Genomic DNA, 10,167 nt, shown 5'->3' with positions numbered 1-10,167 from the left:
GCCATTTTATCTGCCATACCTGGGATTTGAACGCAGGGGCTGGGTAACTCTACTGTGATCTGGGTGACATAGGAGCTCACCCGCCTTGAAGAAAAGAAATTCAGGAACATTACCCAAGGCATGAATTCCAGGCCCAGGACTGGCAAAAATAATATTTATATATATTTATAATGTATAGCATATATATGTATGTATTTGCATAGATATTACATATTGTACCTAGGACACAAGATTTTCACAGAAAGGAAAACAGTACAACATTGACTTCTTACTCCACTTATTGGCTTTGGCACTGCTGGGATTTGAACTCAGGGCCTGGAATGCCCAATTCCTCAAGTGGTCAGTAAGCACAGCAGCCTCAAAAAAATTTACTGCCAGGCAGTTCCCAGGACCTGACTTCTAGCCCAAGGAGTCGCCAATATATAAATAGATAGGTGTGCAAATTGCTGCAAAGATATATATGTGTATATATATATATATATATATATATATATATATATATATATATATATATACATAGAGAGAGAGAGAGAGAGGGAGGGCTGGGGGAGAGAGAGATTTATAGGTTTATTCGATTGTATATTTAAATATATAAAAATATTTATAGAATGCGAGATGTCTACATATTAAGTTATATTTAATATATTACTAATAATTAATAGGTATTTAATTATGCCTCCATTTAATTATGTATCATGTTTTAAGGCATAATAAAATGCTTCCTTGAGCAAAAGGAGCTCAAGGACAATGTCGAGGCTCACAGTTCAAGACTCAGGACCTGCCGCAAAAAAAAGAGCCAGTAACTCCACATATCTGTGTTTATATGCAAGTATTTCTATCGGTGAACATCCAGAGACACTATGAAGAAAGGAACCCAGCTAGGAAATTTGCTTTAAATAGAATGATTTCATAGCACAGCTTTCAAGACAGTGCATGTTCCAGAGCTCCCCTCACTGTTCCCAGCGTAACCTGAGGTTTTCTCCACACCCCAGGCTACTGGAGGAAATCTGCTTCATTGTTGGAACAGGCAAACAAATTAGTGAGGATGAGTGTGGTTGGGCTCTAAAGGCCAGGAGAAAAAGGCCTCCCTTTACCCCAAGCTATCTCTCTCCCCAGTGCTCTGTTTTGACAGGAAGTCTTTATTTGTGTCACCTCCTGTGGCAGGACAAGTTCCCTGTACTCATCCTGTCTTTGTTATACTACATTCCAATGTTGAGACAAACTGCTACAATTAATTAAAGAATCCTTTTGGCAGACAACTAGGCCCATGAATCTAATGAATTGATTCAAAATTGGCAGTGTTGCCTCCCTAGGTTTCCGGAAGATTGCTAAATCTGCAAAATCACAATGCTTCCTGTCATCTAGGGCTGGTGAAGCTCATCAGGATTTGAAACCTTTGACCTCTCTTAGTTGGGTCCTCGGTGGCTAGGTTTGGGGTTGAACACAGGGCGAAGGTGCTGACCATGAGTTCACAGCAGAAGCTCAGTGCTTTCCCATTTGGTTTCACAGCTTCACTTCTGGTCTGTGTATGTGTGTGTGTGTGAGTGTGTGTGTGTGTGTGTGTGTGTGTGTGTGTGTTTGCATACACCAATCCTGAAGGACTCAGGACCTGACCACTGTACCTGAGTTTCTCCTGTACAAGGACAGCACTCTACAACTTGAGCCACAAAGGACTTTAGATTTTTTTTCTAGTGATGTGGCATTGAGGATTCAAACCCAGGGTTTCATACATGCAAAGCACTCTACCCCTAAGACACATTCCCAGCACTCCACTTCAGGTTGTTTTTTTCTTATAAGTTTGAGGAGTTGAAGTCTGGGCCTGGGTACTATCTGTGAGCTCTTCAGCTCAAGTCTAGAGCTCTACCACTTGTGCTAAAGAGCCCCTTCAGATTTCTGGTAGTTCACTGGAGATAGCCATCTCAAGGAATTTCCTGCTCAGGCTGGCTTTGAACTGTGATCCTCAGCTCTCAGCCTCCTGAGTAGCTAGGATTACAGGCGCGAGTCACCGGTACCCAGCTTCCACTTCAAGTTTCTAAGTGGTGAATAGGAGATAATAGTCTCATGTGACCTTTTATGTCTGCGATAGTTTGGAACCCAGATCATCAGATTTCAGCTTCATGAGTAGGCAGAATGACAGACCTCAGCTAAAGACACCTACGCTCTGACACTTTACTGCAAGGGGTCATTGGCTCCACACGGTAGAGTGCTAGCCATGAGCCCAAGATGAAAGTCAGCGCCTACGCTCTGAGTTCAAGGTACACGATGGAAAAAACTAAACCAAAATAATTGTCTGCAGGAGACGACTCAATAGATTTCAGTACATACATCATTTTGGCCCTGACATGGGGGTATATCTGAGCCTCAACTTTCCCATTTGCACAATCATCTTCAGGTGGAGCTCTTACAAGGACCAGATGAATGAACCCCGTGAAGGACTAGGCACACAACAACTCATGAAGAACTCATCACATAGCTGTATCCCACATGCTGTCATTAGAATTAAGGTGCTTTCATCAGTATCACCATTTTTTCAGAAACAAATCACAAACCTCACAAAGTTCACATCCAATGATTTAGAGGGGTTGGTTTTTTTGGTGGGGGGGTTCAGCCACGTGGATTGCACTCAGAGGTTGGGGATACTATACTAAGATTTTAGCTCAAGCCTACAGCTCTGCCACTTTGTGCCGCAGGTCAGAGTTTCGCAGACTTCATACCCAGGACTGAGTTCTAAACCCACCAGTGTCAGATCTCAGCCCCCGAGTATCTTGGATGACAGGGGTGAGTGAGCGAGCAGCATCTGTTTCAGTGGAGCTGGGTTGCAGTGGTTTATCTCTGGCTAAGTCGGGTTAGATGTCACCTGTCAACCCCAGACTCCCAGCTTGTTCTGTGATGAGGTATTTGCAGCCAATCCTTATGTCATTGCAGTCAGAACATTCTATCTTTTTTTTGGTGCCAATACTAGGGTCTTGAGTAAGGGTCGAGACACAGTCCCTATGTTTTTATGCTCAAAGCTAGTCCTCAACTACTTAAGCAAGACAGCACAACTTTCGGATTTTTCTGTGCATGTGGTAGTAAGGAATCAAACCCAGGGCTTTGTATGTCTTAGGAGAGCACACTACCACTGTTCCCCAGGAGTGACAAGTGTACAAACAGATAAATGTGTAGATTGGTATATAGATAGTTAGGTAGGTAGGTAGGTGGATAGATAGATAGATAGATAGATAGATAGATAGATAGATAGATAGATAGATAGATAGATATAGAGGTATATGCTTAAAACAAGAAAGAGATGTCTGTATATTATGAAATTGCATATACAAAATTACTACTGATTATTGGCAATTAAATTATTCCTTACTTTTTAAAGTATCATGATTGAATACAAAATAAAGTATTAATTGAAAATTAATGTAGTATAATTGTTTTATATAGTTTTATAATTTAATCATACACTAGTAATTAATTTGTTACTTTTATAACATTTCATTTGTATGGATGTATATCGGAATGTGCCTTAGAATCTCCTACCATTCATTACTGGCAGTACCAGGATTCGAACTCCAGGCCTAAGTGGCCTCTTTTGGCTATGGCTTCCCTAATAGCCCGCCAAACATCAGCAATGCAAGGTCATGTACACTTTCATTTAGACCCAGGATGGCCACAATGCAAAGGGGGGGAAAAAAGTAAAACCACCTTCTTGAACTACTCAGTTTTTTTTTTTTTATTGTAAGAATACCATACAGAGGAGTTATAATTACATGGGCAAGATAACTAGTGCATTTCTTATCAAGCATTGTTGCCTCCTCTTTGTTTCTGCTTCCCATCTCACTTTTATCCTTCTCTTTTGATTTTTTTTTGCCAGCCCCAAGATTTGAACTCTGGTCCTAGGATCCCAGGGTTGGTTGTGGCAGAGATGCCAAGACCTGAGTTAAGCCCCATTCTTTGGCCAAAAAAAAATAATAAGGCCCTGACTTGGAATTTGCACTATTTTTCTGGCAGGCCTTTGACTTGAACTCAGGGTCTGGGTAACTCTGTGACACTGTGGGTGAAGGGGAAGATCACCGTCCTTGAAAACAAGAAATTCAGAACAATTCCAAGAGCCCGAATTGAAGCCCCAGCACTGGAAAAACTAATATTTATACATAAGATCTATTTATATTGCATGAGTTTACAGCATATGACGTTTATTACACTTATTAATTTAGTATTATTACACATATAATGTTTCATTACCTCATATCACCTAGGATATATTTGCATATGAATTATACATCACACTGTGACCAAGGACTGTCACAGAGAAGAAAAAAATGTGTCAAAATTAGCTTCTTACCCCATGAATAAATTTTTGGCCATGTTGGGATTTCAACTCACAATGCCCAATCCATAAATGGGGTCACAGTCTTAGCAGACCAGCGTGTGGCAAACTGAGCTGCCAAGTTCTGAGGACCTGTGATCAAGCCACAATAGTGCCCAATATACAGATAGTTAGAAACATAGATAAATAGATGGATAGAGAGATAGATGTGTATATATATATACGTGTGAGTGTGTGTATATATATACATATATATATATATATATATATATATATATATATATATACAGAAAGGGAATGTGAAGATGATATATATATATATATATATATATATATATATATATAACTGATTATTAGTGATTACATTATGCCTCCATTTAATGAAGTATTATGGTTGAATACTTAAAAAATGTGTAGTTAAAAATTAGTCAATATCCTTCCATTAGGTGCTAGAATGGAAGACATTAATCCAGTCATTTGTGTGTGGCATTCTAAAATAGAATCAAGAATTAACTACAAATTATTACTATTATAACATTCCATTAGCATTCACATGAATAGGAATGAGTTTTTCAGATTCTCCCTCCATTTGTGGGGGGCAGTCCTAACATTCGAACTCCAGGCCAGGGTAGTTTACTTCTAATGCAAACCATTGGAATGGCACTGTGAAGACTTCAGATTGTCACGATTAAAAAAAGAACAGGAAGAAAAGAAAGCCAGATGTCAGTGGCTTCTGCCTATAATCCTAGCTCCTCAGGAGGCTGAGATGTAGAGAATGCCAGTTTGAATTCAGCTGGGGCAGGAAAGTTCCTGACACTCTTATTTCTAATAGACTACAGGAAAAAAAATACACACATGGGTGGGGCTGTGGCTAAAGGGCAGAGCACTACCCTTGAGCAAAAGGAGCTCAGGGACAGTGCCTAGGCTCATAGTTCAATCCCGGACCTGCCAAAAAACAAAAAAGAGGCAAAATTCTGTGTCTCTGTGTATAGATGGATGGTGTATGGATGATGGGCATTCAGCAGGTTGCCTATGCCCAGCCCCCAAACCTGGGCAAGCTGGGACAAGCACTGAGACAATACTAAGTCTGAGCCTGCTGCTTGAACAAAGCATCCTTCGCTGCCATTTAAGTACTGAAGCCCCAAAGGCTTTGCCTGGGCTGGTGTGTGCAACAGGTGCATTATGTTGTGGGTGAGGTTTCCCATTAGGACACCTAGAAGCCAGCCACTGCCTCCAGGGAGATCACATTTCCTAGGCTGTAGGAGTTGTTCAAGGTTCTGGCTCCATATTCTTTAGGATGTGGGGCCTGGTGCCTATCACTCATTCATCATTCCTGATTGCAAAGTCTCAGGCTGGTCCCAAATCCTGGGAAAGATAGGAAATAACCAGTGATTTCTGCGCCGAAATGGTTAGCCAATAAATCCCACCCTCATAGCTCCTGTTAGAAGTGAGCCTTGGGCTACAAATGTGGCTTAGTGGTAGAGTACTTACCTAGATTGCACAAAGACCTGGGCTCGATTCCTCAGTACCACAGAAAAAGAAAAAGCCAAAAGTGGCACTGTGACTTAAGTGATAGAGTGCTAGCCTTGAGCAAAAGAAGCTCAGGAACATGTTCAGACCTTGAGTTTAAGCCCCAAGACTGGCAAAAAAGGGACCCTGCTGAGACATATTCTTCTGGGACTCAGAGGAGGGCCAAGGTTAGAAGTAAGAGGTAGAGGTCAGGTGCTGGTGGCTCACCCCTGTAATTTTAGCTACTCAAGAGGCTGAGATCTGAGGATCAAAATTACAAGAAGAAAAGAGTATAATGAGACACTTTTCTCCAATTAAACACCCCAAAAGCCAGAAGTAGAGCTGTGGTTCAAGTACTGGAGTGCTAGCCTTGAGCACAAAAGCTCAGGGATACTATCAAGGTGATGAATTCAAACCCCCAGACTGGCACAAACACACACCAAGATAGAGCATTTCCCAGTTGGCCTGCACAAGTTCCATCTCTAGCAACACAATATTAAAAAAAAAAAGAGGGAGAAGGGAAAGAAAGAGTTGCTCCAGGAGGTGATATAACGAGTGCCAAAATTCCACAGGAGTTCTAAGATGTGGAACAGGACAGAGAGCCTCAGGCAGAAGGTACAGCATTGGCAAAGGTCCTGAGGTATGGTGTAGAGCTGGTGGTGTGGGTGAAATGAAGGTTCTGTGGCTTCAGACAAGTCTGGCAGGACATTCAAGGCTGGGTAAAGGTTTGTACTTGAGAAACAGGCAGGGCAGAGGGTGGCGACCTAGAATGGGGCCCAGGGGGAAGATTAGCTTGGCTTTTCACCACGGACCCCAGCCATTTCCAGTGGCTGGAAGCCTATTTTTCACAGCTCTTGACCCTCAGAGGCCTCCTTTTCTTGGATGAGTCAGGGCAAATGCAGGCAAGAACTCTTTCTTAAGAAAAGTTTCTAGGCACCAGTGGCTCAGCCCCTGTAAATCCTAGCTATTCAGGAGACTGAGATCAGATATCGTGGTTCAAATCCAGCTCAGGGGAAGAAAGTTAGTGAGACTCTTTTCTTGCCAATGACCTAACAAAAGACAGAAATGGAAATATGGCTCAAGTGGTAAAGTGCCAGCCTTGAGAAAAATTTAAGAGACTAAGGCTCAAACTCTGAGTTTAAGCCCCAGTACTGGCACAGAAAAAAACATAAAGAAAAGCTTTAAGAAGCTCCTAGCCCACTGTGGTGAAAGGCCAGATCAGCTAAGTGCATGTGGCTCATGCATGTCTTCCTTGATCCTCAGGAAGCTGAGGTCAGAGGATCGTGGTTCAAAGCCAGCCCTGGCAAGAAAGTCCAGGAGACTCTGATCTCCAAGGAACCACCAGAAAACTGGAAGAGGCGGTGTGGCTCACGTGGTAAGCTGAAGAGCTGAGCTACAGTGCCCAGGCCCAGAGTTTGAGCCCCTTGACCAACACCTGCTTGGAGCTCACTCTGTGGCTCTAGGCAGAGTACTTTCCAATGGGCCCCTGAGGGTCAGGTCTCCCAATGTCTAGGTGTCTTCAGAGCAGTCTCTTTGGCGGCCTTTGTGTATGCAACCGGCCACAGTATCAGAGAAGGGTCCTGCCTTGGGGCATGGAGGTCATCAGCCGGGTCATCAGAATGGCATCAGTCATGGGTGCAGTGCGCATCTAAGCAGTAAACCAATGTCTCATACCACGGTTCTGGGTTAGGAGAGCCAGGAGCTGCAAGATGGCACAGCAGGTAATGCTCACTCATGTGGGTATCATAAGTTTGAGACTCTGTCACGCACACCTTGGACATGTGTTGAGTTGGGCTCATGAAAGACTTGTAGGCTCAGGAATCCAAAGCTGGCTGGCTGATGCTTGTAGTAGTCGCTATCCCAGGAGTCCCAGGGCTGGGAGCACTGCTTTCCTCTCCACTGCTTGGGGACAGATGAAGGTCTGCACTCTTGGACTGACTACAAAGGAGCATCCATTGTGTCCTTCCCTTGGTCCTGTGGCCCTGTGCCTGGATGGAGGGGCAGCTTCCATTGAACTTACTGCCATGGCCCAGACCCACTCAGCCCAAGAAGGACTTAGGGAGAAACCACTTGATCAACTTTGAGAATTTACTATGACTATGCCTCAGGACTGCCCCCAGTTCTAGCTCAGCTCATCATTAACACCTTCCTCTGTGTGTGTGTGTGTGTGTGTGTGTGTGTGTCTGTGTGTGTATGTGTCAGTGTGTCTGTGTGTATGTGTGTTTGAGCATGTGCGTGTGTGTACGCACACCCATGCATCTTGGTGCTAAGGCTTGAACTCAGGGCCTGGGCTCTGTCCCTCAGGTTTTTCATTCAAGGTTACCACTCTACCACTTGAGCCACAGCATTTCTTCCAGCTTTTGGGTGGTTATTTGCAGAAGAGAGTCTCACACACTTTTGTAGCTGGACTGGCTCTGAATGGTAATCCTAACATATGAGCCTCCTGAGAACCTAGAAATAAGACAGCATCAGCTATTAGCATCTGGCCTCACTTTCCTTCTTGGCTAAAACAGAGTACCTCTCTCCCAGCCGAGTACCCATCTGCAGGCTTCAAAGGAAACATTCCCTCCCCTGATGACAAAGAAATAGGATCAAGTTTGAGCTTTATGTTCTCCACACAGTCAGGGGCTGCTGGGAGCTGATGTGCAGGTCAGAGGATCTAGGCCAGGGCAAGTAGTCAATGTGTTAGAACAGAAGAGAGTATGAGACGACATCCTTGTAGCTGGGTGCCAGTGGCTCATGTCTATAATCCTAGCTACTCAAGAGTGACACCTGAGGATCAATCAAGGTTCAAAACTAGCCTGGGCAAACTCTTCTCTCCAATGAATCACCAAAAAGCTGGGAAGCAGAGCTACCCTAGTTCAAGTGGTACAGCACTAACCTTGTGGAAACAAACTAAAGGATACAACCTAGGCTCTGAGTTCAACCCCTGGTAAACACACATACACACACACACACACACACACACACACATACACACACACACACTTACATTTGCACGTACACACACATACACATGTAACATCCTTATCAGTTGACAATGGCTCATACCAGCAACCCCAGCTACTCAGAGGCTGAGCTCTTAAGATGGCAGCTTGAAGCCAGCCCAGGCAGGAAAGTCCACCAGACTCTTCTCTCCACTAAACTACTAAAAAAGATGAAAGGTGAGCTGTGGCTCAAGTGGTAGAGTGTTAGCTCAGGGACAGTGGCCAGGCCCTGAGTTCTAGCTCTGAGATGTTTTTTCTTAATAGACACCCTTTGCCATCCTCATCCCCACGGGCCATACATCCAGATTTTCGTTATCGTAGATCTCACTTCTGCTCCTGCCACTTCCATAGCACTGCCACAAGAAGCTGGTGTGTGCCAGCACTGGATTAAGAAGTGAACATACACAAGGGGGGCATAGCCAGGTCAAGGCTAATGCCCCAGAACATTGAAGTATTGGCCATACCAGTTTTTCATCCCCCAGTTCCCTGGCCCTAGAATCTAAAGTCTGTGCCTCTGTATTCTGGGCATCTGGAATTGTCTAGAAGGACCTAGAGAGGCCTAGCTGGGGCCGCGAGATAGACTTTCCTGTGGTAAGGTACATTGACATTTCCTAGACACCTACAGATACTTCCAAGCCACCTTGGCCTCACCTCCCATGTAGCCCCGGAAGATCCTTGGCCAGAGCCACTGGCAACCACCCTTCCCCCACTCCACTACCAGCATCCAGGAAGGGACATGCAGCCAGAGGCCCAGCTGAGGAAAAGTACAGGACATCACATGACTGAGCCCCCGCCCCCCTCACCCTGTGTCAGGGGAGAACCTATGCCAGCCTGCCCTGCTAACCCAGAATCCCCTGGAGGTGGCCAAAGACATGGACAACCAGACTTGGTCCCCCCAAAAAAGCTGGAATATGCAGGTCTCTGGCAATTTAAGACTCATTGTAGACCCTGATAGGGGGCTAAAGGCAAGGTTGCAATGCAGGAGGGACACCATCTGAGGTCAGAAAGAGGCAAACAGCCACCAAAGAAGGGGACAGAGAAAGATGAGGGAAAAATACACACACACACACACACACACACACACACACACACACACACACCACACAGGTAGCCCAAGGCCTCAGCAATCCCTGAGCACCTGAACATCCCAACCCTTGAGAAGATGGCACTACCATCCTCAGACCAACTGTAGACAAAACTCAGAGCATCTCACATGTCTGGAATGGCTCATGACACAGCATACCATTTCCTACTGCATACATCGCTATGTAGAAAACTCAGCTACCTTACTTTTGGTTGTTGGTCATGAGGTTTGAACTTTGGGCTTATGTGCAGTCCCTCAGCTCTTCAGTT

The sequence above is a fragment of the Dipodomys spectabilis genome, unplaced genomic scaffold (genome assembly GCF_019054845.1).
Source record: "Dipodomys spectabilis isolate Male_0828 unplaced genomic scaffold, ASM1905484v1 ptg000278l, whole genome shotgun sequence".
Lineage (NCBI taxonomy): Eukaryota > Metazoa > Chordata > Mammalia > Rodentia > Heteromyidae > Dipodomys > Dipodomys spectabilis.
This window is presented reverse-complemented; position numbering follows the sequence as displayed.